Source organism: Canis aureus, chromosome 3 (assembly GCF_053574225.1).
Source record: "Canis aureus isolate CA01 chromosome 3, VMU_Caureus_v.1.0, whole genome shotgun sequence".
NCBI classification, from domain to species: domain Eukaryota; kingdom Metazoa; phylum Chordata; class Mammalia; order Carnivora; family Canidae; genus Canis; species Canis aureus.
The window spans coordinates 65,164,148-65,191,069 of record NC_135613.1 but is presented as its reverse complement, the minus strand read 5'-3'; the positions used below and the strand labels follow the sequence as shown (position 1 = coordinate 65,191,069).

Here is a 26,922-nt window from a genome sequence, read left to right as displayed (position 1 = left end):
CACACTGAATACAAGGACTTTCTCACCAAGTCTAGAATAGACCCGTTCAAGGCCTTGTCCAACTGACTGTGGAAGGAATTCGGGGCATCACTCAGACCAAAAAGTGTGTCCTTAATTGGAATTTAGAAAGCCATTTTGCTTGCAACTTCTTGGTGATGTCGGTTCTAGGTTTCCACTTCCTTCCAAAGATTCTACGGCCCACCCCGGCACCCCCTCCCCCCAAAAAAAGTCCCAAAATACTCTTCACATGGGAAATCCTAGTTAGTCTTTATAGAAGTGATTAGAATACCCTGAGCTCAAAGTCCCATCTTCCCTCATCTCCAGCAGATACAGCCCTTACGGGGAGAAATGAATATTTGAAGTGCGGGGATGTGTATTTCACACCATCATACTCTGCTTTTCAAAAAGTAGGCTCCATCATTTCCTACCTGTGTGAGCACAGTATGTCCACACCCACTCACATCCACACGTGCCCTACACACAGGCACGCCCAGCCTCGAGGAGGAGAACTTTAGTATGTAGTTTGTTTTCAACACGTTTTCCAAAAGAACTAAGGAACTAGTGGCTCTCGGTGTGTGTCTTTGAAAGTGTTTATTGTCTCTAGAGAGGATGGGTCTCCTTAAGTGATGGGGAAATTAGGGGAGAATTAGGAAATAACAGGAGGGAAGAAAGCTTCAACGTGAGATGTTATCATCGGCGTGGCTTCTCACGAACTGTGGTTCTAGAAATAATAAGATTCTTTAGTTTGATTTTCATTCAAGAGAATTTTGACTTCTATCTGACCCGGTGCTCCGGTTGTGTTTCCTGGGGAGCCGCCTTTAGGGGGAACTAGAACTACAGCTAGGTGCAAGATCATCGAGCTGGGCTGTAAAAGGAAGGCTGAAACACCCTTTCTGATTTCACTGCACTCATCCTAACTGGGGCATGAAAAGAAAAAGGCATAATGCTAAGACAAAATCAATCCTGCTAACTATTAAACTGTTAAAAATAATCACTCCAATAATTTAAAAAACATCACCATTAAAATATAAAAATCATTTAAGGACAGTGGACACTTGGGCCAGATGCTCAAGGCAATTTTTTCTAGTACTTTCTTTCCCTCTGGTTAATTCCTGAATCCCACTGTCAGACACCCATCACAGGATAGCCATCTCCCTGGCGTTTTTTGGTGTACCAGCTGACGTGCATGGGTTTTAGCAGATAATGGCATGAGGAGAAGGCCTGAGATAACATGTCAACTTGGCTGCCTCTGCTCATTTTCTTGATATGTGTGATCATATTTTCCAAATCAAAAGTCAGAACACATGACTTATCATCCAGGAGCATTATTTAGGAGACAGTACAACAGGCTTGTGTGAGAGACTGGGAGGTCTTTTTGCTGTGCAGGTTTGCCCTGTTATCCAAAAATAAAGCATTTCCTTTGAAAGCCTCAAAAGTTCAGATCGCATAAAGCAAAGAAGCAATTACCATGCATTTATATGGAAAAGTTTCTGAGCACTCCCAAACACCAAAAATAAACTCTTAGGCTTTTCTGAAACCGTAGGACACATCTTGATAAATCATGCACAAAATAAATCAAGATAAAGCACAAATGTCTACAAACACAGTTCAAAACTACTGTGGCTTAGGGTCCCTGAGTCATTCAGTGGGTGGGCTCTTGATTTGGGCTTAGGTCTTGATCTCAGGGTCATCAGATGGAGCCCCACAATGGGCTATGCACTCAGTGTGGAGTCGACTGGAGATTCTCTCCTCCCTCTGCTGCTCCCCTGCTCTCTCTTTTTAAAGAGATTTCTCTCTCCCAGGAAATAAATAAAATCTTTTAAAAAGTTAAAAAAACAAAAAGTAAACCACTAAAAAAAACTGACAGCATCTTGGTGCTGAGATGCTGAGTATAGCTCCTCCAGGAAGGAGCTTGGCAGTGCCACTCTGGCTGCTTGGGGTATGTGCTGCCTCCTGCAAAACATATGCTAAATTCTTTTTTTTTTTTTTTTTTTTTTGCTTTTCACCTTTTTTCATAAAAGCAAAATCTTTTTCAGGTTTAATTTTTTGGCAAAAACAGGTATTAATGTAGGTCTTTCATAAAAGTGAAGTAGCCTAATGCTAACTATAGAAAATCGGGTGGGGAGGAGGAGTACTTGAGAAATATTCTCAAGATACCTTTCTTTCTTTTTTTTTTTTTTTAAAGATTTTATTTATTCATGAGAGACAGAGAGAGAGAGAGAGAGAGAGGCAGAGACACAGGCAGAGGGAGAAGCAGGCTCCATGCAGGGAGCCCAACATGGGACTCGATCCTGGATTTCCAGGATCACGCCCTGGGCCACCCGGGCGGCCCGATGTCTTTCTTTTTTATTTATTTTTTTATTTTTTTTTTTAAATTTTTTATTTATTTATGATAGTCACACAGAGAGAGAGAGAGAGAGGCAGAGACATAGGCAGAGGGAGAAGCAGGCTCCATGCACCGGGAGCCCGACGTGGGATTCGATCCCGGGTCTCCAGGATCGCGCCCTGGGCCAAAGGCAGGCGCTAAACCACTGCGCCACCCAGGGATCCCGTCTTTCTTTTTTAAAAGACTTTATTTATTCATGAGAGACATAGAGATACACGCAGAGAGAGAAGCAGGCTCCCTATGGGGAGCTTCATTTAGGACTTGATCCCAGGACCCCGGAATCACAACCTGAGCCAAAGGCTGATGCTCAACCACTGAGCCATCCAGGCGTCCCTCAAGATGTCTTGGCTAGAATATTAAAAGACCAAATGGAGAAGTTTGGAAAGTTTGCTGGTTGGGGGACAACTGAAGAATTTAGTTTCATCTATGGTAGACTTGAATATCTTACAACATATTTAAGACCTGTTGTATAGTTAGAAACATTGAACTACAGTGTCATGCAGATCCAGAGATGCCCAGAGATTAATGTGAGAGTAACTGAGATCACCATGAGGGCTAACAGCCACCACCACCACCACCACCACCACCACCACCACCACCCCGCCCCCACAGAAATGCTCGTGAACACACAGAACTTCCTGAGATCTTCTCTCATGGGTACCAGATCTCTCTGGCTCCAGCTTACTTGGGAAGGTATTTGCATTAAATATTATTATGTTCCTGATATATAAAGAGTTTATTCAAATATTGAAGAAAAACATCAAGATTCAAAATGATAAACAGGCAAAACACAAAAATAAGGTGTTCATGCTAGAAGATATCCCAACTTTGAATGAAACATTGCAGGAAAATGTTCACCCACACAATAGCTGAGAAATGAAGTATTTAAATGAAGTATTTAAAAATAACAGAAAAAAAACTGTTGGTGGGGATGGGCATGAAATGGATAGATTCAGCATATTGTTAGTGGTGTGCAGTCCTCTTGGTGAACAGTATGGTGCTACCTATAAAGATATGCCTTACCCTTGACCCAATCTCCAATTCTTGCATATTTCTCATCAGTAGGAGGCTGAGGTAGGAGAAGGTGGCCACACCAGCATTTATCAAGGCATTTATGCCTTTTAGTAATTACTCTGATAATGACAGCCAACATTTATGGATCTCCTATTGTATACTCGGCACTGTACTAAGCATGCTACATGTATTTAATTAATTGGCCCATAGCCCCATTATGTACACAGTTGAATTTCAATTTCACAGAAAAGGAAACAGCTTAACAAAGGTTGAATACCTTGTCCAAGTTAAGTGAAAGCCAGAATTTTAAAAAAACATATTATTTATTTATTCATGAGAGACACAGAGAGAGAGGCAGAAACATAGGTAGAGGGAGAAGCAGGCTCCCTATGGGGAGCCCAATGTGGGACTTGATCCCAGGACCCTGGGATCATGCCCTGAGCCAAAGGCAGACATTCAACCACTGAGCCACCCAGGTGCCCAAGGGCCAGATTTTAAATCCAGATCTATCTCAAAATGCTTTTACCCATCAGCATTGAATAATCCTCACCACCATCCTTTGGGGTAAGTAGTGTTGATGGCTTTGTACAGAAAGGAAACTGAAATGTGTCAAGGTCATCACACAGATCCTATGAGACAGAGCTAGAATTTGACCCAAATCTGACTCTTTCCACTATACTGTATTTTTCTCTAAGGGAAAAGAAGACATATACCCACAGATATTCATTGCAGTATTACGAAATGACAAAATAGTAGGAAAATAATAGCAAAATAGTGGAAAATTTCAAATCTAAATGTCTAGTAAAAGTGCAGTCATAATGGATAGTTATGGAGATAATTGTATCTTACCCAGTGTGATATTTTAATTTTACATTTTCTGACTACTTTGTTGTCAAGGTTATATAGACACCTCAAGAATTGTGGGGAAATGCATGGGAAGCATTGTTCTGTTAAAAAAAAAAAAAAAGCAGAACACAAAATACTGCCTGTGTGTTGCTGTAGTTTCTTGAAAATAGGCAAAACAGGAAAAAAAAAAAAAGGCAAATATCTATGCTTCTCCTTTTGGTGAATCTCTGGGGCAGCTCCCAGCACGTGTCAAATAGGCAGTGAGTGTTTGCTGGAAGATAGGGGCTTGCCCTGACAGCCGTGAGGGCATCTTGTCTGCACTGCCAGGATGGGGAAGGGACAGGTAGGCTGGGCAGGAATGCTGGGCACATGCCACCCCCAGGGGCTCTAGGAAGCCAGGTGAGTGCAAGGGTATTGGGTTCCTGGTCTTAGGGGACAGAGACGCCACGGATAGGCAAGGTGCCTGCCTGTAATAGGCCTCCAGAGAAAACTCCATGGGGGAATTCATGGCCTGCAGGGGCCAGGGCCAGAGGCTTCTGCAGTCCTAGCTTCTCTCCTGACTTCTCACTCTCAGCGTGTTTCCCCAGCTAGATGGGGTTCCTCCCACCTCTGAACCCCGTAGCACACAAGTCTGTGTCACATTTATCCGGTTCTGTCCTGTGAGTCTGGAATCTGTCCTACAGAAATACTTCAAGAGCCAGCTCAAGAGGTAGAAATGACCATGAAATTCCAATCTGACAGTTCCACTCCTTGTGGAGAGGGTTTTTCCTGGGGGTATTTACTTGGGAATGACTTCTCAGACCCTGCACAGGCTGTGGTTTTAGCCACAGTGAGAAAAAAATGGCTGAGAGTTTGAGTCACCATTTATTGGCAGGTGGCAATTTTCCCTGTACTTCTCTCACATCTTGGAGGAAAGTGTGTGTGTGTGTGTGTGTGTGTGTATGGGTGTGTGCATTCACAAACACACATAATATATATGTATATGTACATACATATTTAATATATAGAAACTAAAAAGCATCTTACTTTTTTCACGTCTTTGAAAAACACAACTACCTACTTCTCATCCCCCACACCACCCCCAACCCCACCCACCCCTGCCTCCTAAATGTAACTGAAATAAGTACCAAGAGATTGTATCAACCACTCAGCTCACAGATGTCATTAAATCAAAAATATTTATTTTTCCTATTGCAGAAAACTTAGAAAGTATAAGGTGGCACAGCACCTGATGTAATCAAAGTTGTAAAATGGCATGTCTTAATTTAGACTCTGTTAGCTCAGTGGCAAGGCTGCAGCCCAGGAGGGCTTTCCAGAACTTAGTTTCTGAGTGATGCGCGTCCTGGAGCTGTGGCTCGGTCCCAGTGGGACTGTATATATCGAAATGCTGAAGTGCCTGTAGCTGTGGACGCCGTAGCAACCTGCAGAGGTTAAAAGCCGGACACACGGTGTCCTGTCCTAGGCTCTCTGCCTGTCCTCTACTCTCCCAGCCAGTGAAGTCTGCCGCTGGCTAACAGAGAGACTTTCAGGAAACTTCGGGATCCTATTTATGGGACATCTGTACTGTACTGCCAGACGCTGTGTTGGCTCTGAAAATACAGCAGAAAATAAAAACCTAGATTCTGCCGCAGATGGCTTCGGTCTGTGGTTGGTGGTGAGTCCTATTAGAGGAAGTGTGCGTGTAAGGGTAGCTTGCCCTCCAGCAGCCCTATGTGGCCTTGGGGAAGGCACCATGAGAATCCCCTAGAAGTTACAGGGATGCCATGTAGGCTTGTGTGTTCTGATAATTTAACAAGATGTGGGATTACCATTGATCTCTCAGGTGTCTACAGTTTCCAGTAACATCCAATTTAGCTCATTCCTTTAATCCTTGGGGAGATCTTTCTCTCAATCACTTTCTTGTCTAGTTACTGCGGTGCATTGGTCTCCCTGGGCAATACATGTGTTCCGACCATCATGTTACAGTTTCATACCCCAAGGTTTGGGGGCTGTGTGACATGATAAGTCCTTCAGCTTTTCAAGTCTTTCATATTTGTTTGTTTTTTGTCTCATCATAATCGATAGGGCAGGTGTTTCTGTCTTTTTCAAAAGCTAATGATAACAGCAGTAGTAATAGCTAATATTTGCTCTGTGCTAAACTCTTCATGTGCATTTGCTCATTTAATTCCCACAACAGCCTGATAAGTGAAGGGATATTTTTTATCTCCTTTCTACTGAGGGAGCTCAGGGAGGGTAAGTAACCTGGTTGAGATACCAGTGCAGGAAGTACTGGATTTGCGAACTCCGTCTGAATTTAATTACTGCACAGTCCTGCCTCCAACCATGGAGCGTGAAGAGGTTGATGTGATTAGCCACACACTGCCCATCTAGCTTGTGACAGCATTGAGATGTTTTCATGTCAAAACTCTCTTATTTTTGCTAACCAGGACATTAGAGAACACACAATCCTAGGTTGCCATGTGCTCTACTAAAATTTATTATTTAGGAAAATTGCCTAAGGGTTGCTAGGATACAACTAGTGGAATCTGCCATACATAGGAAACACTGTAGGCAACCAAGTATGTTTTGGAAAGCATGTATGCATTTTGTAAGGATATGCTCCAAACTGTTACAGGTGGCTTGAACATGATATTTAAAGGGACTCTAACCCAGGGCACCTGGGTGGCTCAGTGGTTGAGCATCTTCCTCAGCTCAGATCCTGTTCCCAGAGTCCTGGGATCGAGTCCCACATCGGGCTCCCTGCATGGAGCCTGCTTCTCCCTCTGCCTATGTCTCTGCCTCTCTCTGTGTGTCTCTCATGAATAAATAAATAAATAATCTTTTTTAAAAAAAAATAAAAAAAAGAATGCACCCTAATAACTTCATTTTCACTTGAATACCTCTGTAAAGCCCCTATCTCCAAATATGGTCATATTCTGAGGTATTGGGGGTTAGGACTCTATGTTTTTTTGAGGACGCAGTGTAACAATAAGACTGGTTCAGTATTTTGAAATAAATTACTATGAACTTACCATACAACAGTCTAAAGAAGAAAAGCATGATTACATTAATTGATGCAGAAAAGGCATTTGACAGAATTGAATGTGCATTCATGATAAAAACTCTTGGCAAGAAAGAAATAGAACCTGAGGCATCTGCAAAAATATTTATAGCTAACATCATACCAAATGGTCAAAGACTGTATTTTTTCTAAGATCTAGAACAAGGAAAAGATGTACAATCTCATCACTCTTTTTTTTTTTTTTTAAGATTTTTATTTATTTATTTATGAGAGACACAGAGAGAGACAGAGGCAGAGGGAGAAGCAGGCTCCCCGCAGGGGGCCTGTTGCAGGACCTGATCCAACAGCCCCTGAGATCAGGCCCTGAGCCAAAGGCAGACACTCCACCGCTGAGCCACCCAGGCGTCCCAATCTCACTACTCTTAATTCAACGTCATACTTAAGGTCCTAGCAAGTATCAGCCAAGGCAGAGAAATAAAAGACATACATATGAGAAAGGAAGAAATAAAATTATCCCTATTTGCAGATGACATGATTGTCTACCAAGAAAATCCCCCAAAAACATCTACCAAAAAAAAAAAAAATCCTAGAACTAAGAAGTAAATTTAGCAAAGTGGTAGGATACAAGATCAAAATATACAATTCTTTTGAGTTTCCATATAATAGGAATGAGCAATTAGAAAAGCAAAGGGATTGAATAGACCAAACAATTTTTAAAAAGAAGAAGAAAGGTTAGAAGAATCACACTATTTGATTTTAAGACTTACTATAAAGCCACTGTAATCAAGATAGCATAGTATTTGTGAAGGGAAAGACATAGATTAGTGGAATGGAATAGAGTCCAGAAATAGGCCCCAAAATACAGCCAGTTGATTTTTTTTTTTTTACAAACATGCAAAGGCAAGTCAATGAAGGCTAGATAGTCTTTTCAACAAATGGTGTTGGGATAGTTGGGCACAAGGCTGGAAATAGTTTCATCACCTAAAATAAAACCTATTAGTTACTCTTCATTTCTACCCCTCCTCCCCCCAACCCCATCCCAGGAGTGGAATTACTGTGATATTGGGTGATTTAGTATTTAACCTTTTAGGAATCATCAAACCATTTTCACCCACATGACTTTATAAGGTTGTAATACTATGCCTATTTTGTTTATTTATGTAACATCTAACCTGAAAGTAACTCCTTCAAATTAAAGACTATAGTCAACATTATTTTTTGTGACCACATACTATTCTACTGTATATATTTTAGAATTTAATTATTGTAGTATTTTAGCCACTTTGATTTTTTCTTAATTTTTTGTTTCCTATTGCTTTAATAACACTGTGACAAACCTTCATGATTACATCCTTAGTTCAATTTAAATTCTCTCTAGAGTAAATTCCACAAAGTAGAATCCTTAGTTTATAATATATTTTCTAAATTCTTATTACATGTTACCAAATTATTTTTCCAAAAAATGTTCTACTAGATTTCACCTTGACTGCCAGTGTGGGAAGCCTTCTATTTCACTATACCCTTGTTAGCACTAGATGATATTATTATTTTTAAAAAAATCTTTGCTAATTTTGTAGGCAAAAAAATTTTTTTAACTTGATTTAGTATCTAGCACTAGTTATAATGAGCTTGAACTTTTTTCATATGTTTATGAATTACCTATTCATATCTTTGCCCATTTTTATTTCAGAATTTGTATTCAGATACAGAATGCCTCTTGTTATACATAACAGATCTAACCATGGCTTTAACAAATTGGGAATAAATTTTTCTGACATGACAAGATATCTGGAAATATACAACCACTGGTTGGTTTAGTGGTTTAGGATGTCAGGATAGTGTCTTGCAACACAAAATGGCTGCAACTGCTCTGAACATCACATTCCTATCCAAGACAGGAAGAAGGGGATATTGTGGAGCCAATTATGCTTGTCCCTTAACATGGAAGTAAAAGCTTTTCCAGATGCCATCCCAGCCAATTCCTCCCTATGTCTCATTGACCAGAACCAGGTCATAAGGCCACCCTCACCACAAGGGAATTGAGAAATTAAGAAATGGAATTCAGATGTTAGGTTTAGACCAATCACCATCCCTCCCCTGAAACTGAACATTTTGCTGCCCACAGCAAAACCAGAAAGGAGAGTAACTAGGGGAATAGATTCTAGAAGGCATCCAACACTGTTTAACATAGAATCTCAGTGTGGTTTTTTTTTTTTTCTTACTGACTTATATGTTTCTCTATCAAGGAAATAGACTTTTGTCCTATTTATTACAAATACATTTCCCAGTCTTCAGTTTGCACTTCTACTTATCTGAAAGCAGAGGGAATTATTTTCCATTAAAAAAATATTTTTTTAAGATTTACTTATGTATTTGAGAGAGAGAGAGAGAGAGAGAGCGCACAAGTGGGAGGGAGAGAGAATCTCAAGCCAACTCCACGCTGAGCACAGAGCCTGATGTGGGGCTTGATCTCACAACCTTGACACAATGACCTGAGCTGAAACCAAGAGTCTGAAGCTCAACTGACCATGCCACTCAGGCGCTCTTCCATTTTTATATAACAAAATGTGCCAAATATTTAAAAATGTTCTTTTTAAGATTAGAAAGTTCTCACATCTAGAGATTAGGTCAATATCCACCTTTACCTTTTAAAATCTTTTTTTAAAACTAACTTTTTCATGATCTGATATATATTTTATTTTTAAAATAGGATAATTATATAAGCTGATTTTCCCCCCCGCAGATGACTAGCAAATTGTCCTGGTACCATTTATCTCCATCTGCTTCTGAGGCCTGTGATTGTTCCTTTTAGCAAAAGAACCAGGGAACGAACAAACAATAACAGCAACAAAGTGCTGGCGAGGCAAATGCTGTAGAATCAGGCTATCATGAAGCTAAGAAGAAAGTTGTAGGGAAAATGCTTCCATACAGAAAAGTGTGATTTTGCACATATTTAGTACTCATAGATGATGGGTCATGTTTCACTTCCTTCCTCTTCCCATTTCCTATGTCAGGTGGCAGCCCCAACCCAGGGTAGACCGTTCATCCTAAGCTCTACATCAAGTGACCTGGTTGTCTTTTAGATCTGGTTCTTTTGATAATCAAACCCATACCCTGTTACAGTGGCAGAAGGTTTAATTTATCACAAAATTAATTTGCTTTAAAGATTAATCACAAGGATAAATGATCAACAGGATTACTAGACAAACGAGCAAACAAAAGTAGAACTTCACATGTTGTGAATTTAATGTTACTGCTCTCAAGGGAGCTTGTAAAGCTCTTTAGAAGATCGCTGTCTGCACATCAATCAGGGTCCTGCCAGGAAAAGAGAAACTCCTCCTTATTCAAAATAGACTGTAGTGAAGTGCATTGCTTCCATGGTGATAAAAAGAGGCAGAGAAACCAACCAAGGGACAGTGAGGCACGGCAGGGACAAGCAGCCAGAAGCCTGGAGGTAGGGATGTGCTGGTAACTGGCTCCCCTTGGTGGGTAGCACTGGCCAATTTCAAGCTCTAGCAACAGCGGCACAACCAGCTGGCGGGATCGCTGAGTATTAACACTGTGCCCAGTACAAGCCAGCTCTGGCCACCACTGGCTGCAGAGGAAAAGGGAGCCGGTGGTGTTAGCCAAGCCTCAGCTGCGATCTCCCACGTGAAACTGCAAGCAGCCGTGGCAGACCTGTCTGGGGATTTGGAGACTTGGGGGGCAATCACTGCCAGAAGTGGGGGAGGCGGAGGGAGGCGGAGGATACCCTGCTGGTTCCTTCTTCTGACCCTCCGGTCTCCTGCCAGGGCCTGCCTGAAGCCAGCTGGAAGCATCTGACTTGTGGCTAGAGCCTGGAAACGCAGCTCACAGAGCCATCTGCGAGCAGCTCGGAGCAGAGCAGGGCCAGGGCCGTGCCATGTTCTCTTCTGTCCCATTTCCGTGGTCCTCTTTTGTCCTATAGAAATGTAGTCCGAGGGACACCTGGGTGGCTCAGCGGCTGAGCGGCTGCCTTTGGCTCAGGTCATGATCCCAGAGTCCCAGGGTCGCATTGGGCTCCCCGCATGGAGCCTGCTTCCTCCTCTGCTTGTGCCTCTACCTCTGTCTCTGTGTCTCTCATGAATAAATAAATAAATTCTTAAAAAAAAGAAGAAGAAATGTAGTCGCATTTTCTCACTGCCCAGGCTTACATTGCTAAAGCTTTGCTTCCTGCCAGATGATTTGTATGCGTTTTCCTTCCTGTTAGCCTGTATACCTGTCCATGCCCATTCTGTGTTCTTTTAGTTTCTCTTGCTTCTGCACCTTTTGAAAGTTGCCCTATTCTGCTCTTGCTTCTCTGTGCTGCTACTTCTCCCTGCCTTTCTGGGTGTTCTTCCTAATGCCCTGCTCAGTTTCCATCATGCTCCTGTGAGTCAGGGTCTTTGGGTAGAAAGAAGAGTCACACTCAGCCAGAGGGCTTTGCAGAAAGGTTACATGGGGACTGAAGCTGAAATTTGAGGGGCTTGGGGATCCGAGACGGCTCCAGGTCCTAGCCACAGGCTCTGCTTGCATCTTCACAGCCCATGCTCTCCTCGTCCCGGGGTGCCCTTGATTCTTCGACTGGCTGCTGCTTTTCACATTCTCCGGTCCAGATCCTCATGCTCATGACCATCATGCCAGGTCGCACGATGCACCTCCGGCCCACCTAGAGATGTAGCACCTCCTGAGGGAAGGCATAGCGCTGGGCTTCCTGAACAGGGCCATGGACCATCTAGTTCAGCTAAAAGGGATATCACGTGGGTGTGGCAGGTGCTGAGGAGGGGCTTGCACTTCCTTTCTCTGTGTGCCCACCTGTCCACTAAGATATTTGGTGTCTTGGCTTCTATGATGACAGGTCTCGGCGCACAGGCTCTGCAAAGACAAAGGTTTTAGAACCTGGCCGAAATGACAACTCCCTGGGAAACTCTTCAAACTACCAAGGCCAGGCCGTACCTCGACATTCTGGCTTAATTGGCCTGCGATCAGGCTGGCCCTGGGTTACCTCAAAGCTCCCCAGATGACTCTAATATGCAGGAGGGGATCTTGGCCTGACTGCCCGGGCGCTGGGCACTGACTGCACCTGGCATATCTTTCCTACGCCCCACTCCATTGCATAAGGTGAGGGAGTGTTGGTTTTCAGGAAACCCTGTGGTTTGGGAGGAGAAGGCCTGCAGTCCTAGCAGAGACCAGGTGAGAGGGCTGTGCCTGATGCAGACGTAATAAAGCTTGTCTCTGGTGCTTTCCCACTTTAAAATTGCTTGGTAGGATCAAAAAGACCTTCTTTCCCTGGAGCTGTTTAGTCTGGCAATGGGAAGAGTTGCTTTTTATGTTTTGTTGTTTGTGTTGTTTAACTGCCCACTAAGTGTGGGTTATATACAAACACAAGTGCTGTAATATCCTCAAGCGGCTTAGATCTTGTTCGTGTGAACCTGCTCCCTTGCTCTAGCCACAGGTTTTCATGATGGCTGTTGGCTGGTCATGTTCACTGTGAGGAAGTAGGAGGAAATAGCTGAAGAAGGCAATGTGGAAGCCCAGAGAGTTTCTGAAAGGGAAAAGCAGCCTGGTTTTAGCACAACTGGCCAAAAGCAAGCTGAAGGAATTATGTACCTCTCTGTGCTGAATCTGTGATTATTCAGGAATACTTGGCTGATGACATCTTAAATAGGCATGCTTTAAAGCCTACCGTTTCACCTGAGCCCCTTCAATGTCCTTTAAGGGAGAAAGAACAAATATGATTATGCTTATTTTCCCCAGATATGATTATCCTTAATTCCTTATCTTCTCAAGGAGTCTCAAGACCATAGCAATGTCCAGGGGTGGATGTGGGACTAGAACATGGCTCTCGGCGGTCCCCCAAGGATGCGTGTTCTGTGGGTGATGTGATCTAGACACGGGACCATGGGCATGTGTGGAGAAGGTCAAGTTCGAAGGGAAGTTAGTACCTTAGCTTTAAGGAAGTTAAATAGCAGTTGAGAGAACATGTGGGCAGAGATCTTTGCAGTGGCAGCGAGGGGGTCAGACTGAGGGCCCCCAGGATCTCCAGCTGCCCTCCCCCCATCCCCCGCAGCCACACCAAACAAGCACACATCCACGTGAGCCCCGAGCGCTGTCCACACCACGCAGCTGTCCCTGCCGCCTCCTGCTCCTCGGCCCCCAGGTGAACACCCCGGGGTTGGGGGGGCTGCCGAGCTACTGGCGCCAGACAGGCCAGGGAGCTTGAAGACACCATCGCCAGAGGCTCCCAGCTGGCCTGAGACCATCTGTGGGTCTCTATTAAATCCCCTCAACAACCAGCAATTTTATTTAAATCGTGCCAGGGTTCAGATGGTGACTCAGGTTTTTTTCTTTCCATTTTTAGGCTTTCAAACTGCAGAACTCTTTAACAGTCTGTTTAAAAAACAAAAATCAAACGCTGTCGTGTATTTCATGTGTGGTTTTCTTCCTTTCTTCCGGATCCGGGCAAGGTATACAAAGGTGACTCTGGCCTGTGCCTATGTGGGGTAGGTCTCCGATGCTGGCCGCGTTTGCACGTGAGTTCGAGCTTCGGGGCTCGGGGCGGATGAGCAGAGGCCAAGCGCAGCTCTGCTTCCTGCAAGTCGTGGCTCTACGGGCTTGTCCTGCTTCCCTGCTGAGCGGGGGGCCCTGCGCTCCACTGGGGCCCTTTCTGACTGTGGCCTTTCCCGTGGCCACTAATGTGGGGCGGCTCTGGCCACCCCCCCACCCCCCCCCCCCCCGTGCACTCTGCCCTGCCTCCTGGGGCCCTCCCTCCTCAGGGACATAATTTTCTCCCTTGTTCTTAGCAACAGCCCCCTCCCCTCCCATCCCATCAAAACGCATCCTTATTTGTAGGTTATAGTAGCACCGGCTCCTCAGAAGACAACTTGGAAAGGCCAATAAATTAGGTCATGTCTGTCCGCAGCGGTTTAATTGCCTTGCCACTGCCATCCAGGCAAAATTCTTTAAAAGGTTCATGAGTAACATATTCCCTCCAGGGTAGCTGTCTCCACCTTCAGAGCCACCCGGCCCCCACCCTCACCTGCGCTCTAGCTCGCATCCGAACCGGTGATGCCCAGCTCTGGCTGCAGCCCCCTGCCCTGCTGTTCCCCGCTTCCTCCCTGCATCAGCTTCTCACACCTGGTTCCTGGCCTTCCAGGTCCTTCAGAAGAGTTCGAGGGAACGAGAAGATATATCAACGTAACTTTTTATTATAAACAACTTGCATGTACCTAAGAACTGACGAACAAGTGTTGTAAACAGCACGATTTCCAAACAGTGCTTGAGAGCAATTATAGTTTTATCATCAAAGTGATAAAAAACGCTTGTCTGTTCTCAGCTCATCGGAGCTTCGTCTGACACTCTCTGAGCCACTCACAGGTGGCAGCCCTAAAGACGGAAGCTCCTCCACCTCCAGGGGCCAGAGTCTCTTGGGGAGGTAGCCAGGTCCCCACTTCTCCTCTGGCGTGGCTCCGCCTGCCTTCCTGGGATGCCTTCCTAGGAGGCGGTAGTCAGCAGGACTTTTTTGTCGCGCATCAGTCAATTGTCAACCGTAGGTGTTGGGAGTAGCAGTATCACATCTGGCAGCTCCAGGAGGCCGTGTCAGAGGTTCCTCTCTAGGGTGAGAGCCCCGTAAGATGTTCCCCCCCAGATCATGGATTCAACAACCCTTCCGTTGAGCAGCACTCATTTATTTAGCAGATGTACTCGAGATCCTATCACGAACCAGTCCTGGAAGTACAGAATGCTCTCCATGGTCTCTCAGTGCAGCAAGGGGGAAGGATTTAAAACCAGTGTATTCACTATCATGTGGCAGACAATAAGCTAGCCACGCACTGGGACACAGAGGCCCTTTAACCCCAGTTGAGGTCTCAGGGAAGGCTTCGCTGGAGGAGATGAGGCCTGAATGGAGTCCCAAATGGGGTGTGAGGTGAATAAAAGTGGGAAGGGCATTCCAGATGGAGCAAACAGCACCAGGGAAGATGTAGAGATGGGGAGGACTCTGGGGGGTTGCAGGCATCACCAGTAGTGGGTACCACTGGAATACAGAGCGAGAGCCTGTGACTGGCAGGAGGGCTGACGCTCAACTGGAGGCCCAGGGGAGCCACTAGGATGCCTGGAGCAGCAGAGCAGCAGTCAGGGGTAGATGCTCTGGGTGAGGGTGACGCCAGGGTTAGAAGAGATATATTTAGGGGCTTTGGCTAGGGGTGAAGAGAAGGGCAGAGGGCTTAAGAAGCATTTGCAAAGTTAAATCAGCAGGACTTGGGGCTGATCGGCTGGGGAGGGAGAAAAGTGAGTTACCGTGAACTCAGGTTTCTGGCTTTCAGGAGCTTTTGGCATCTGACCTTCTGCTCACACTGAAACGGGGGTAGATTTAGGTGGCCTTTCCACTCTGGAAGTCCAGGGGGCGGCAATACATCTGCATACTAAAAGCCACCAGCTTTGGAACTTTGAGATCCTTCATTTCATGATGTACTTTATCTCTCAGCAATGAAGGTCAGGCTTAAGGCCCGTGACCAGGATTGGAGGTGACGGGAGAAGTGGGCAGGATTCACAGCAGAGTTCTGGCAAGGGAGCCTGGAACTTGTTCTCCGGCTCCAGATGGCATAGCAGAGGACTTCTGGGTAGAAGCCGCCAGCAGCCACCCGACCGTGGAGGAGGGACTGACTGGCCTTCGGTCCCACCGCGCAGGTAGGCGGAGGCAAGCAGCCTGCCAGGCAGCAGGTGCCCAGGCAGCCGGAGGAAGCTGCAGGTGCCTTCATTTCCTCCCTGTCCGCTTTGGACTGCTGTCAGGAGCTTTAGTTCTCTCTCATTCTAAGCAAAAATAATTAAAGCCAACTGATAATTGAAATAACCTCCTCCCCTCCAAAAAAAAAAAAAAAACAAAAAACAAAACTACAACAACCCCACAAGACACTTAAACTGGCTGTTACTCTTGGTGAAGTAGCAGCAAGTTGACTTTTCGGAGGTACCCTTCTCTTTGTATGGGGTTGGCAGCCAGTATCTCAACTCCAGCAAGTGGGGAATCCCTGCCGTTGGTGTTCCCTACCTGCCAGCCTAGGGTGCTGGGGCTTTTGCTTTGGAATCTGGTCCAGTCACCAAGAGAGAGAAAGCCATCATTCCACCTTGTGTCACCCAACACCGACCAGGTAAGCTGCTGTGCACTGGGATGAAACCTGGCAGGCCCTGGTATTCCAGAGTTTGCTTGAATATGTTGAATGTACATCTCTATGTTCAAAGTGGCAAGGCTGTATCAGCAGGCATGACGATAAAGGAAAAAAAGTAGCTCGTTCCAAGTTAATCGTGATGCGAGTTTACTTAGATAAGCCCCAGCATCTTTGGGGAATCAAGATTAGTGACATTTTCATTTCATTCAAATAAGAGATACTTGTCAAATATTTTGAGGACCAACTATTTACATGATTTATACAGTTGGCTATGATAAATCCAAAATGTAGAACCCCAGAAATTTATGATCTACTGGGGCAGACAGGGCATGACAATTTAAGTAATATGCTGCACATGACCAAGTACCTAGTGAGTGGCACAGACGGTAGGATTTGGGAGTGAGAGAAAGATGGATGGGGGCTGAAATGAGGAGAACGTTCTTCCTTTGTAAAGAGACTGGCCTTGAAGGCTGGTTAGAGGGGGCTGGGGGGGAGAAGGACTCCTAACTGTGGCTTCTTATGGCTTCCGGCTTCCATAGTTTAGTTCTATGTAACACACTTAGAAACTTTAGCAGTTAGTCGCATAAATCTGCAATTCAGAAAGATTCCTGCCCATATTGGGAGCTAAAGTTCTAAAGAATAGGGTGTTTATGGGGAAGGAGGGAACTGCTGGCTCCTGAGGGTAGTCCTCACCCCGGCATTCCCCCCTCCTCTCTCCCCAGGGATCTATCTGTTCCCCTTCAGTTCCTTCTGCTATCTATTCACAAATTTTTTTAGCAGAAATTGCTAAAAATAATTTTTTAAACTTGCACAAGAAGAGGGAGATTTATTTAGGTTAACTGTTATTACTATTCTGAATGACACCTAGAGAAGCACAGAATCATTTGTGATACATAGAGGTTAATAGGTGCTAAAGGGTTATGCAGTGTCTTTCTCCCTATCTCTAGATTTTAGGTGAATCTGCTGAATCAAGGAGCAGCCACCCCATGTGTTGGTGTGAGTGACAAGCATGAGGTCACAAAAAGAAATCTTTGACTTCCCCTCCAAGCTCTGTTCTTTATATGAGAGCATAGGAAGCTTCCAGAAGACCTGCATGATCTTAGTATCGAACCTTCTGTCATGTATTTCTAAAAGAAATTGAAAGAATTTCAGGATTTCTGGGGTTCTTATTTATCACCCAATGACAGAGGACAGCATTATATATAACATATTAATAGATAATGATTGACCTCCATGAGTAAGCTTGGACCATTTCTCATAATACAAGGCTAGGAAATAAAATCTATGAACACTGAAACAAAACAAAAACAGGCAAAACCTACTCCTTCACTCCTATTTACTTCCTCCAACTATCCTCCTCCTCCCTTCCTTCTCTCTCTCTCTCTCTCTCTCTCTTTTCCAAAGCATTTGATGTTTACTGAAGAAAGAGAGTCACTAGCAAGGAACAGCAGCAGACTCAGACACTGCCCGCTCCAGTATACTCCAATATATTCCCATCTCTCTTTTAAGAACCATCTTTGTGGGACACCTGGTGGCTCGGTGTCCAGCGCCTGCCTTCCACTCAGGGCATGATCCCAGGGTCCCTGGATCGAGTCCCGCATCAGGCTCGCTGCATGAAGCCTGCTTCTCCCTCTGCCTGTGTCTCTGCCCCCCTCTCTCTCATGAATAAATAAATAAGTTAATTTTTTAAAAAAGCACCATCTGTGTGAATGCTTTTTCAGCCCTAACCCAGAACTAATCCCATCCTCCTTTATGATCCCAAAGCAAGAGTTGTAGTGTTCTATTATATGATTGTAATATAATAAGAAATATGTATATTTGATCTTTGTCTCTGGTTCCTGGCACAGAGCTTCTAAAACCCTGGGAATTTCCGGAGTGCTATGGGTGAGAGGACAGCCTTTTGCTATTCATAATACACTCATTTCAACCATACCTGAGTCTACTACTCCTGGAAGTTGGAGAGTTGAAGTCAGAGGAACCAGTCCTGTGATTAGAGGATTGGACCTGGATTAGCCCTACCCCCTGACCTCCCAGAAGGGACGAGAGGGGTGGGAGCAGGAAATTAATTTAATTAATGGTTAATGATTTAAACAATCATGCCTATGTAATAAAGCCTCTACAAGAACCCTAAACAATGAAGCTCAGAGAGCTTCTGGGTTGGTGAACAAGAATGCGTGCATGTGCCAGGAGGGTGGCATACCCCCAACCCCATGGGACAGAAGCTCCTGTGTTCAGAACGCTTCTGGATCTTGTCCTATGTATTTGTTAATCTGACTTTTCATTTGTATTGTTTATAAATATCCTTTGTAATAAGTTGGCAATAGTAGGTAAACTCTTTACCTGTGTTCTGTGAGCTGTTCCAGCAAATCATCAAACCCAAAGAGCAGCCGTTGGGCAGTCAGTCAGAAGTACCAGACACCTGGATTTGAGATTAGTGTCTGAAGTGGGGTCAGGTCTTGTGGGCTGAGGAGTCTGCACTAACCACTTAGTGTCAGAAGTGTTGTGAGTAGAGAGACTGGTTTTTTTATTTTATTTCACTTTAAAGATTTATTTTTGAGAGAAAGAGTGTGTGGGGGGAAGGCGGGGGCAGGGTGGAGAAATCTCAAGCAGACCTTGCACTGAGTATGGAGCCCGCTGCTGGACTCAGTACCATGACCCGCAAGATCATGACCTGAGCTGAAACCAAGAGTCAGACACTCAACCGACTGAGCCACCCAGCCTCCCCACAACTGTTTTTCTTTTAAGGGTCTAACGTGTCCTGTGTTATAACACAGCTCTTCTGTATATCTTTTCCCACTGTGAGCACTTCCATTTCCTGGTATATCCCCAGAATCTTTATAAACGTAAATGCTCACTATAGTTGAATTGAATTCATTGTAGTTTTTACTCGGAAAACACATTCTCCATCCTTCAGCTAAGTGCCAGCACTGAGCTAGATCACCGGACAAAGACCATGATCAGGAAGGGCAATGCAAGCAGAAGAGCAGCTTGGGAGGGGTTGGAATGGTCGGCACCTAGCATTAAATGAGAGGACGATGGGAGACAAGTCCACATGGGTAAGTGAGGGGTCTGGTCGGGAAGAATTGAGTTTGACAGGTGAGGAAAATGAGGCACATGGTGTTACCTGATTGGCCCACATAACAAAGAGATCAGAACCCATCATCTGACTGCCCCACCATCCACACCCAGCACCCTCACATATATGCAGACATGATTCTATGCAGCCTAGCCAGTCTGGGCTGTTGGCTAGGAAAATTTGAAGATAGAGCTAGAGAGTGTCTATGACAACAGTGTCTGTGTCCTTGGGCTACACGGTACCTCTTTTTGTAGTTTCCACCACAGCCTGGACAGAGGCAAGAGTAACAGGAGGCAAACAACCTAGAAAATTCAGTGCTTTGAAGACAACCTCAGCACTCTTCTGTGGTAGGTTGTAGCAGCCAATCTGAACCCCTGCTTGATGAACCCTGGACCAGTCTGTGAGCTACATTCAGAAGCAAATACCAGCAGTTACCAATTCTGATGCCCTTTTGGTCCTTTGCTTTGAGCTTCAAAGAACTAATATTTTCCTTGACACCCAGGTTAAAATAATAAGCAAAGGTGTTGAGCAGATAAGTCATCAAAAAACACATATGCAATGAACAAATCAAATAATAGCCAACCTCTCCAGTAATTGACATTTTTAATTGAAAAAAACCTTTTTATTTTGTTTATTAGATACCAAGTTATCAAAGATTAATAAGAACAATAATGACCCATGTTGGCAAGGGCATGAGGAAATTGGCCCTCATATGGAATCTACTTGTTGGAGAAAAATTTGGTATAACCTTTCTCCAGAGCAATTTGGTGATATATTTCATAAGTCACTAAAACATGTACATCCTTTGGCTCAGCAGTCCCACCACAAGGAATTTTATGGGTTTGAACTATGTGCATTTCAACATTATAGTTGGGAAAATTAAAAACAACTCCTCTATCCAACAATAAGGGACTAGGTACATATACTATGGAAAAGAGATACAATGACAAGAAAATATTGATTAGCACAGCATTCTTAATATAATGCTAAGAGGGAATTGTTGGCTGCAAAACAGTATTTATAGTGTAAAAGCCTTTTTAAAGAATGTATACATGTGTAAGTGGCGTGTTGAACAAACCTGACCCCTGGGATATTGATCAGAAAGCATCTGTAGTTTAGCCCTTAAATGCCACTGGATAAAAACATGAGCAGTCCCATGACTTTTCCGCTCACTGTTAGTTGATAAAAAGCCTTTGGCCACTTGAAGCCGCAAAACACGGTCTCAATTCAATATGGTGATTAGATTGTCTGGTCCCTGATTAATTCCGACCTCATTCAGAGCAGCAGCCTTTCCACTGGCACACCCATGGCGTGCTGCAGTGAGAAGCCTGGACAGTGAGAAGGGATTTGATCCTCCCTTTTTCCCCACAAAAGCCTCTACTTATCTATCCCTCAGTGGATGAAGTGGAGAGCAGATGGGCAGAGAGGTACAAGTTTGGGTGGGCGTGTGGGGGACCACCCCTGAAAGGTCTTGCTTGACCAGGAAAGCTGTAGGATGGCTTCCACACCCTCTGGGTTGGACAGAAGTTTACATTTGCCTCTTGTCTTGTGTGCCCGTGGCAGGTTTTAGACTCTGTTCTCCTTCAGCTTCCTGGATGAAAGGGTGTGCTGTCCCCCGGCTCTCTGTGTACCCCACCATGTCCCCAGGAGCCCAGTGATTCACCCACAGCCTCTTGCCACTCAAGTCTTTTGACCTCAAGCTAGCTCTAGTGGGTGTGAACTTAAAGAACCCCACACCTCCTCAGCCTCTTCGAGGGCTCATGTCTCATCCATGGGACATACACACACAGCATTTCTGCCTGAGAAACCCCAGAACTGAGGACTGATTGCCGGCTTAGCAGCCTCCCTTCAGTCTCCCTTTGCTCTGAGCTACCTGGCACCAGCTTCTCAAACTTCCTCTTCTTGCACAAGAGTTGGACGCCAGGCAGCCTTTCCCTCAGACAGTAAGGAACATAGGTGAAGGTCTAAGGGTGGCGCTGTTGAAACTCCTCCCTCTAGACTCCTCTACTCTTCTGGCCCAATGTGAGTAAGGAGACTCATAACCTTAACAAGAAGGTTTTGGAATTTTTTTGTTTTTGTTAAGAACACTTAACACTTAACATGAGCTCTACCCTCTTAACAGAGTTTTCAGGGCATAATAAAGAGTTTTCATCTATTGGCACAATGTTAGTCAGCAGATCTCTAGAACTTACTCATTTATGCAGAACTGAAATTTTATATTTGGGAACTCTCCATTCCCCCAGTCCCTTACTACCACTATTCTATACTTTGCTTCTATGAGTTTAACTGTATTAAACACCTCATGTAAGCAGAATCATTCAGTATTTGTTCTTAGGGGTCTGGCTCATTTCAATCAGCATAATGCCCTCAAGGTTCATTCATGTTCTCACATTTGCAGACTTTGCTTCATTTTTTTTTTTTTTACTTTGCTTCATTTTAAAGGCTGAGTAATATTCCATGTTATGTTTACACCGCACTTTAAAAATCCATCTGTTGGGATCCCTGGGTGGCGCAGCGGTTTAGCGCCTGCCTTTGGCCCAGGGCGCGATCCTGGAGACCTGGGATCAAATCCCACGTCAGGCTCCCGGTGCATGGAGCCTGCTTCTCCCTCTGCCTGTGTCTCTGCCTCTCTGTGTGTGTGTGTGTGTGTGTGTGTGTGTGACTGTGACTATCATAAATAAATTTAAAAAAAATTTTAAAAATAAAAAAATAAAAATCCATCTGTTGATGGACATTTAGATTCTTCCTACACCTTGGCCATTGTGAGTAATATTGCCATGTTCATGGGAGGTACAGATACTTCTTGACCTAGTGTTTTAATTTCCTTCAGATGTGTTTGCAGAATTGGAATTGCTGGATCATATGGTAGCTGTATTTTATTTTTTGAAGAACCTCCATACTGTTTTCCACCATTTTGCATTTCCATTGATAGCATACTTAAGGATTCCAATTTCTTCAGCCCTGCCAATATTTCTCTTTGTTTTTTTCACAGTAGCCATTCTAACAGGTGGGAGGTGATATTTCATTGTGATTTTGACTTGCATTTTCGTAATGATTATTGATGTCGGAATCTTTTCACATATGTCTTGGCCATTTGTCTGCTTTCCTTGGAGAAATAGCTATTCAAGTCCCAGCCCATTTTTAAGAAAGATTTATTTACTTATTTGAAAGAGAGAAGGACAGAGCATGCAAGTGAGTTGGAGGAGGAGCAAGGGGAGAGAGAGAATCTCAAGCAGATTCCCTGCTCAGTAGAGACTCAGTAGTCCCAAGCCAGACTTGGGACTACTGAGGACTACTTGGGACTACTTGGGACTCAGTAGTCCCAAGCCAGACTTGGGACTCAGTCTCACAATCCTGGGATCATGACCTGAGCTGAAATCAAGAGTTGGACACTCAACTGACTGAGCCACCCAGGCACTCCTTGGTTTGTTTTAATAAATCCTACCAAGCAAGTGCTCCTGACTGGTCTTCTCATAATTAGCTTGGAGGTGCGGAATCTCTTGCTTTCATGCCTCAGCTAAAACTGAGACAGGCTGGCTACCAATGTAACATCCTGTTGTCCCTGCTTTAAAATGCTGGATGGACAGAGGCACACACAGCAGGGTCCCTGGCTGTGGGGACTATGAGTGCTTTTATTTACTTTAAACTTTTCCAAATCTTCTGTATTGAGTGTAATTTTACTTTAATACTTAGGAAAAAAAGAACTTAAAATTGTATATTAGTAAATCAAAGCCTGTTTAATGGACATTTAGGGTTTCCTGTCTCAACACTGAAGAATTCCCTCATGAGCAGATTCCTACTCGTTGATTATGCTGGCTATCTTAGTTATGCTCTTTCAGGTGACAAGGATCACACAGCCATTTACCTCTGAAGATGAGTGGCAATTTACTGCAAGTCCATGATGGAGCAGTAAGGAAACACAAGGAACAGCCTCACTCTGCATAGCCAGTGTTCGGAAATGGGATTGTTGATCAGAATACAGCTATATTCTGGTGCGGGTCCCTGGGGCTGGTAATCGGCCACAGTGTGGCTGCTCTGCCCTGCTTCTCCGAGTCACTTTCATTGCCACAGCTGATGTTCTTTTTGCCACTTTCCTCTCTGCCCCATGCCTCCAGCCTCTTCATGACTCTGTTGCCTCATGGCTTCTACGTACAGTACCGCATAACACCTGCCCACTATGTGACTCTCAGACTCTGTTGACTTCAGTTTGTCTTACTTGTCATCATGATTTCAAGACATGTTGAGAGGAAGAACATGATTTAGTTGTTAATCACTGCCCAAAATAGAGCACATCAGCTGGGCAGCATTCCTTCTCTTGTTTAGTTTTTAGGTCAGGTGAATTCCTGGTTCCGTTGATGAGGACCAGGAATCTGAAAAATTTTGGGTCACATGACCCAAAACACAACTACCCATGACCCCTTTTCTATGAGTGGGACAGGATCCCAATGCTTCAGAGACTGCCTGTAGGCTTGAAGAGTGGTCCATGGCTCCCAGACATACCACTATGCTTAATTCATTATACCACGTCCTATTTTTGGATATTAGCAATGAGAGTGGAGGTGCCAGAATGATTTAAAGCAAAACAAAAAACAAAATGATGAGGGAATCAGACATCCAGTTTTCTTTTTCTGTGCCAACCACTCTTTTATCCTACCTGAAAGAAAATAAACATTTTTGCTAACAAAGCCAAAATGATTCAAAGCTAAATAGATGATGACTTTTAAAATCTAAGGTCATTGTTAATAAAGACTAGTCCACACCTATATTCATAAACCAAGAAAACAGTTCTGTTCATTTCCACTTTTCTTCTGTGAAATACAGCTAGCATTACTGCTTCATTACACTGACATTTCGTTTTTGAGAAATGGGTTGGTTGTTAACTGGTTGAGTACAATTCTGTACCTGTTTTTGATACACTGGGACATATTCATTTAAAGTACACAATAGCCTCTAATGTTACATTATCATTTTTATTGTATAATAAAGCTTTGTTTAGGCCTTTTCTCCAAAGACCATTTAGATTTTATGTTAAAGCATTTAACACAGCATGAAGAATAATCTCAAATTTTATTGATTTTGAGCAAAAAGAATTTAAATTCTAGAGTCTGAAAGTTAAAATAATAGCAAATAACACATAACAATAATACCAGTAAAATATCTTTTATAGTGATGTTAGGTTTCCATAAATAAGTTACATAATTTGGAGTGGACACATGCATTGTACTGCTAGCATTACTTCCTTTCCCCCAGGTACTGATTTTGTTACAAAATCATTCTGGGAGTACTTTTTTGGAGTTTGTTTGAATAAATAAATGTAGCTACATCTAAAGACAAAACATGATAAACTCTTAATGGATGAGAAAATCCAATGTATACTATGTGTGTTTGAAATAACTGATCAGCAGTCATATTCCTAATGGTAACATTTAGTTCAAGGATTCAGGGGAAATGTTCAAAGTAAAGTCTTTTGTAATGTGACTCTGCAGTAATTTCTGATGATGTGGAGTGTTGATTTGTCAGGTTAATAGACGGAGGAAAACAGTTTAAAACAACCCATCGTGATACCAGCTTGCTAAGGATTATTTCAAGGGTGAACTCTTGGGACCCCTGAGTGGCTCAGTGGCTGAGCATCTGCCTTCAGCTCAGGGCGTGATCTCAGTCCGGGATCAAATCCTGCATTGGGCTCCCTGCGAGCAGCCTGCTTCTCCCTCTGTCTGTGTCTCTGTGTCTCTCACGAATAAATAAAATCTTTATTTAAAAAAAAAAAGGGTTAACTCTTTTTGAAAATGTATTACAAACTGTGATCCAGACCAATGAGCCTTAACTTATGTCCAAACTTCCTTTGACCTCATCATTGAATCCTGTGTTGGATAAATGATTTGCAAGTCCTGGACTTTCTGAATTTCCATTACCCTTGTTGGAGATGCAGGGACATTACTTTCACATTGGTGGAATTTAGGAGACTTCAGGGCATTTTCTCCCATTCTGTGCCCTGAAGCAAAGACTGAATAGCTATTTGTAATGCCTCTTTTTTTAGTCCTGGCTTGCATATTTGTTCAGTGTGTGGGTAGGGGTAGTGAGAGAGGGAATGCAGCATTAAGTTTCTTAAAGTTAAAGCTACTTTCAGAACATTGGATTTGAGTTGGTTTTCTAACATCAGTAAATTAGCATGATACAAAGAGTGAATTAAATTGAATACGATAAATGTGAGTATTAATTACAGTGAAGACAATGTAGTTTTGTCACCTTTCTGCCTGGATCTGGAATAAAGTTATAGGGGCATCCCTTTCTTTCAACCTTGTAGGATTGCCTAGATTCCTCAGAGACTGCTCCTCTTTCTGAATTTTTTCCTTGGCAAGGCATGTTTTAAGAATTGGCATTAAGTTGCCTGAATATGAGAAAAAAATAACACGGTCTACATTCTCATTCATGAAAATGAAGGCAGGATGCACTAGATATACAGGAGTACAGTTCTGTCTTGTTACCTGATTACATAACTAGCAGCACAGAGGGTGTGGCAAAATTCAGGATGTAGTCGTCTTTGGAAAGAAGCTGTGAATAATATAATATGTAAGCAAATCCAAGATGTTGAGATCATAGGCTTTATCTAAGGATCAGAACTTATTGGCTCTAACCTGCCTTGCAGCTGTGCTAGTAACAGCCTCACAAGAGGGATTTATCTGCACATTTGCAGCTCCAATCACCTTCCCTACACTGTAGAATCCTAACACACAATTTGCATTAATTTTTGCCTTACACGTTTCTGTGGAAAGATGTCTGAGTGTCTGTGTAAAGAAGAATGAGTGGGGAGTATGCTTGGGTGGCTCATGTGAGTCAGTTATGTGTCTAACTCTTGATCTCAGCTCAGGTCTTGATCTCATGATTGTGAGTTCAAGCCCCATGTTGAGCTCCATGCCGGGCATGGAGCCTACTTAAAAAAATAATAATAAGTGAGAAGCAAAGGCTAAAAACTCTAGTTTTCAAATATTAGTCACTGCTTGCTGTGTGTTCAGAAAGTCTGGCACTCTGGCTAGGGAGTTGATATTCCACTGGCATGAAAAAAGGGCAGAGACAGGCCATGTGTTGAATAATTCAGACTCCAGAAAATAATCTGTGCTCACACTGGAATAACTCAACACATGTTACCATGCTGAGTAGTTGGGGTCTGAAGCTAGGCAGAAACCTTGCTCTTTTACTCTCCATGGGATAACCACAGGCATGTTCTTTTGCATTTCATGGTTTCAATTTTTTTTTTACTATGTAATGAGGATAGTAGTACCTACCTCACTGAACACCCGTGGAAGCACCTAGCACAGTGGCTGTCAGGCAGCATATGCTGACCATTTAATCCCAGGCCACTGCTTGCCTCCAGAAGGATGTGCCATGTGCATGCTTCCCATAACATTCAGCAGCATCTCGGAGGTGCTAGATATAAATA

General features: G+C 43.7%; 1 protein-coding gene across 3 annotated transcripts in view; it reads left to right on the top strand.

Moving 5' to 3' along the window:
* The window catches only part of EXPH5 (exophilin 5), a 93,174-nt gene that overhangs the window by 22,494 nt on the left and 43,758 nt on the right, over window positions 1-26,922 (top strand). The gene's annotated exons all lie outside the window — the stretch shown is intronic.